The following is a 6,074-nucleotide window of genomic DNA, read 5'->3' as shown; positions in this document are numbered from 1 at the left end:
TTATTAAGCAGAGTAAATAGTTGCCTTTCTAAAGTTGTATTGTTGTATTGTATAAATTGTATAAATATAAATAGCTTTTTAAAGGTTAGGAGCGAATGCTTCCCATTCTATGTTTTTGTTGTTGACAGTATTTTGAGCACAACATCTTTCTCTTGATAGCAGCAGCCGAATTATGTATATTTGCCAACATGGACATGACGTGACATGCTCTCAAATTCAAAACCCAGAACAAAAAAGAAAATATGACCCAGACTCCCAATGAGGATAAACGTGGTTTGGGACGACCACAGTATTTTGCGCAGTGAAATGTTGGCTGCAAGAGCTTGAAACCATAGAAATTCATTTAGAAACCAAATGCCCAAGCTACCATTCAAACTTTTGGGGTCAGTAAGATTTTTTGAAGAAATTAATGCTTTTATTAAGCGAGGATGCATTAAATTGATCAAAAGTGTTAGTAAAAACTTTTAAATAAATGCAATTCTTCATTTAAGGAACCCTAGATGTCCATTATAAAATCCATGGTCATAAAATGGTCATAAATACACACATGGACAGGCAGAAATCAGCATAAACATTATGTGCAGTGTGAGTGGTACAGAGTAATGGTGTATAATCAGTGTATGTCCCTTAGTGTTTCACATGAGAGGTCTGGACTAAACATCTCCTCTCAGATCCCCTCTGTTAGGACTAAATAATTACTCTAAAAGACCTCTAATTACCTCGGCGTCTCCGCGCATATCCCCACACCCTCCTTTGAGCCCGTCCCGCCACTCATCAGAATTCATGTCTTCGTGCCTTTGCCTCCCTCCATAGAACAAGATAGATCACCTCATCCAATGTGTCACTGATTCTAAAAAATTTAAATGCAGAAAAGGTGTTTTGATGAATGCTATGCTGAAAGTCATGCTGCCCAATTGTTCCGGTGAGCACTGGTAGGGTTAGAGATGCAATACCTCGACCCTCTTCAGAAGGCCACAAGAAATGAGCCTGTTAATTATTCATGTTAATTATTCATAGGTTCATATGTTAATTCATATATGTAAATGTTTGTTCTGGACTAATAAAGGACTGTTCATAAATCAAAATGGCAAAGACCTGTGGGATTTATTGCATGTTAATTATTCATAGGTTCATATGTTAATTCATATATGTAAATGTTTGTTCTGGACTAATAAAGGACTGTACATAAATCAAAATGGCAAAGACCTGTGGGATTTATTGCTATTATTATTATTATTATTATTATTATTATTAAGGGGCCCTGTAACAGTATATGGTGTGTTTTGTGCTGCGTGTGCATATGCGGATGCGCATCAAGCTGAGATCATTTTAAATTGCAGTAGCTTTCGATCAGCAGTCAGCACACTGCAGTTACTTCTGGCAAATTTCTTAATGTGGTGTGTTACAGCATGGATTTTTTTTTGTATGTGTGATATGTTGTCAGTGTGTGTGCACGTACGTGTCTCATCAGGTTGTGAATTGTGATTGAAGCCTCCTCTCATCCATCACAGACTGAGGGTGGAAAGCCAGTCAGGGAAATTAAAAGCCATGAGCGCACTAAGCCAAATACACTCTTCCTGTCACAGCTTACAATCATCTTTCTTCATCTTTTCATATATTTTTCTTTCTCGCCATGCTCTGAGGTTTATCACTGTCTTGGCAATCATAATAATAGATTTTTCTTTTTTAGAGGTGAAGTGACAGTATAGACAAAGGCTGTGGATTTATAACATAAAATAATAAGTCAGTAATTCCATTAGTCTGTCAATTTACCCCCTGTAACAAATCAACAGTCTTACAAAGGGATGGTTTTGTGATGTTCATTTTGAACACCCTCAGTATTGAAAGCAATGAAATGAAGTGAAAAATATGAAACAATTACTGTGACAGATACCAGTTGTTCTGAAAATAGGAGATATCCATGCAGAGGTTATTGTTTTGCAATAACATGATGAAAAATGACTTTTTTATCTGGTAGTGAGATTAAATGGTCAACGTCAAATGGTCTTAAATGCTTAAAAAAGAAGTTTCCCCTCTACTGTCAGGAAGCTGGTGATCCACTGACAGATGGAGGTGGGCACGGAGAGCTGGGTGAGTTTGCCTGAGAGAAGGCCAGGCATGATGGTATTGAAGGCCGAACTGAAGTCCACAAATAGGATCCTTGCATAATTCCCAGGTCTGTCGAGGTGTTGCAGGATGTAATGCAGTCCCATGTTGACTGCATCATCCACAGACCTGTTTGCTCTGTAGGCAAACTGAAGAGGATCCAGCAAGGGTCTAGTGATGTCCTTCAGGTAGGCCAGGACCAGTCTCTCAAATGACTTCATGACCACAGATGTGAGAGCAACAGGTCTGTAGTCGTTAATATATATATATATATATATATATCAGAGGTCGCGTTAACGTTAACTGAAAATTTTCCATCATTGACGGAATTTTTTTAGCAGTGACGGAAAAATCTGAAGGCTGTCTATGGTATAATAAAATATATTACAAATGATAACATTATAAAATAAAATAAAATATTTGTCTAAAAATATATTATTTTGTACTTAATCCCAGAAGGTGATTTACAAAGTGCCAGTGAGATGTTTTTCGGATCAGCTGTTTGAATGATCAGATCCGTTTTTTTATTGAATATGTGTAAACGTAAATATATTTGTTGATATCTAAAGAGATGAGTCATTTCCATGACAACCAAATCACTTACATCCAGGTGCATCCTAGCAACTGGTGGTGACCATCACAGCCTCTTTATGAAAAGTAGAATTTGTTTCATAGTGGGGTGAATAATTATAAAACAAGATTTATAGATTATTTCATCATAAAGATTTAATAAAGATATGTATTCATTTAATAATATAGAATAATGTACACACTTAACAAGATTGACAACTACATTTATTTGCCTGAGTGTATTGTTTTTTGTGTGTGCAGAATAAAGGAGTCACTCCTGCAACACTAAACTTATGATGGTTGATATTGCTAACCATAGTAAACTTTTCCTGTCTTGTGAACAAGAAATGTGATTAGTGGCAGCTTGTTTGTTGTTAGTTGTTTTTTGGCAGAAGTATTGGCTGGCAATCAATTATTCAAAAATTGCACCATCTTGTGCCATTACATTAATTGTTCAGTTTAGCTTTGTATACACTATAGATATAATGACTATTCCTAACTCTGAACAGGATTAAGCACTCAACTCTATTTACAGTAGCTGCAGTGTGTAATTGGCCTTCCGGTCAGTTATATAGTTTCTTGGCAATACTATTGTTTTGGTGACCTTTCCTTGATGAGTAGCTTAATTTGTATCCTTTTTGTTCAGGTTATATTGTTTGTTGCCCCGTGGTTGTCAGCTGGCTCTAGCCTGTAAGCCTGTTTATTGTAGAAACTAGCTGTGAACAATCCTCTAACACACTTGCTGAAGTTATCCAAAGTGGAGAGTGATGGTTTTTCTTTCTGTTTATTTTTATTGCCTAAGGCTGACATCTCACTAGCCGACCAGAAACAACTCGATTTTGGTTAGGGTTGTCACACTGTCACTACCCCTTCTTTCTGCTGAAATTCTGTCAGAGGTCTGTCACACTTAGCGATTTAGGAGTGGAAGATGGGTGAATAAATGACTGCTACTGACATTTCTCTCCTTTTCCCTGTCATGTGTCACGAAATAAGAAAAGGAGGGCCATGCACATACAAACAATTATTATAGACTGAATTAGGATGCTATTCAGGGAATATATTTGTGCATGAATGTGAATTTGTCTGGAGGAGAACCCCAAAATACGCTTGGTTGCACCGTGGATAACTGGGCTTTTGAAATATGTGGTGATCTATTTGCTGTGGAAAATGTTTAGATGAGCAGGGTAAGTGGCCTGTCATTTCAGTGTTTTATCAATTAACATATATAGATGTGTTTAAAATGGAATTTGATCAACAAGTGCGATATTTCTTTGCCAAAAGTGATATTATATCTTAAATAATTGTCAAAAAATGTTTGCTTCTTTTTGATATTGATAAGCTAATAACATCATTTTTGTTCCCTTGTTTAAAACAACTATTATACTTTTTGCCCTTGTCATGTTACATACACTCTTATAAATAAAATTTATTTTTTGACATCTGTGGTTCCATGAAGAACCTTTAACATATATGGAACATTTCCATTGCACTAAAGGTTCTTTCTAATGGAAAATGGTCCTTATTAACTTCTTGACAACATAAAACTGTTTACCAAAAGGTTCTTTCTGAATCTCGAAATGGGTTTTCTATAGCATCACTGTGAAACCCCCTTTTGGAAGCTTTATTTTTAAGAGTGAACATTATTAGTAGGGATGCACGATATTATCGGACCAATATCGGAATCAGCCGATAATGGCTTTAAATGTAAATATCGGCATCGGCCCGGTATGAAAAATTATGCCGATATATCTTGCCGATAAGAGGAATACATGAACTCACATGTGCTCAGGGTGTGCTGGCGATTAGGTCAACAGTGTGATTAGATCACGTCAGCATTGTGGCTCATTCTTGAAGCAAAGTTTTGCCAGAATGGTGATTGGATTCACTGTTTTGGATCGCTGCATTTAAACTGAGAATGCACGTACAGAATGATGCATTCGGTGTGTGAAAGAGTAAACAGTAATAGCACGTGCAGCGGCAGCCTCCCCCATGCCCGCTCAGTAAGGAGTTTTAATTTCCGTAGGGGGTGCTCTTGGCTTATTTCTAATAAAATGGAAGCAAATACAAAAATTATATTTAGACTGTGTTTCTGATGAAATAAAGCAGTAATTGATGCCATAAAATCATGAGTATGTTTTGATTTAAAGGTCAGAAGCTATAGCTTACCACAAAATAATATTTAGACTGTGTTTCTGATTAAATAAAGCAGTAATTGATGCCATAAAATCATGAGTATGTTTTGATTTAAAGGTCAGAAGCTATAGCTTACATGAAAAAAAAATCAAACATGACACTTAAATTTAATAATTTTATATATACTGATTTATTAATTAAAGGGATACTCCACCCCAAAATTAAAATGTTGTCATTAATCACTAACCCCCATGTCGTTCTATTAAAGCCATCTTAATTTTGCCTTAATTGTCTTTTTGAATTGAGTAGAATATGTAAAATTTATTGAGATTGTGATTGCCATATACATTTTTGTCCTTGAGCTGAATACCTACCTCTAGTGTTGCATACCGGTCACTGCACCTAAATAATACCTGTAGGGTCCTGCTTAAAGGGATGTAGTAGTCAGCCTAAGATGCCTGTCAGTTAATACAAACAATTGTCCAACCGCATGGCGGTAGGTTGCTTTGTGAGAGTGGAAACTCTAAATGAAAATAAATGGATTATACTTACTTGAAGCGTGTTGACTGGATGGATACTGGCTGGTACACGTTCCAAACCCGTAAAAGCTTTGTTCGTCTTCAGAACACAATTTAAGATATTTTGGATGAAAACCGGGAGGCTTGTGACTGTCCGATTGACTGCCAAGTAAATTACACTGTCAAGGTCCAGAAAAGTATGAAAGACATCGTCAGAATAGTCCATCTGCCATCAGTGGTTCAACCGTAACGTTATGAAGCGACGAGAATACTTTTTGTACGCGAAGAAAAAACCCCCAACCTTATTCAACAATTCGTCTCCTCTGTGTCTCTCCGCATCACCGTAGTGCCATTTTGGAGAATATGCGCTGAACGCAAACAGCGTACGCTCTTCTGTGTCAGGATGTGCGGATGCGCTGTTTTCGTTCTAATCAAAGCGTAAATACACGTAGAAAACGTATCCTTGTGTCGCGACTGACACAGAATAGCGTACGCTGCTTGCGTTCAGCGGATATTCTCCAAAATGGCACTACGGTGATGAGGAGAGACACAGAGGAGACGAATTGTTGAATGAAGTCGTTATTTTTGTTTTCTTCGTGTACAAAAAGTATTCTCGTCGCTTCATAACGTTACGGTTGAACCACTGATGGCAGATGGACTATTCTGACGATGTCTTTCATACTTTTCTGGACCTTGACAGTGTAATTTACTTGGCAGTCAATCGGACAGTCACAAGCCTCCCGGTTT

This window comes from Sinocyclocheilus anshuiensis, unplaced genomic scaffold (assembly GCF_001515605.1).
Source record: "Sinocyclocheilus anshuiensis isolate Anshui unplaced genomic scaffold, SAMN03320099.WGS_v1.1 scaffold2482, whole genome shotgun sequence".
In the NCBI taxonomy this organism is placed as follows: Eukaryota; Metazoa; Chordata; class Actinopteri; order Cypriniformes; family Cyprinidae; genus Sinocyclocheilus; species Sinocyclocheilus anshuiensis.
This window is presented reverse-complemented; position numbering follows the sequence as displayed.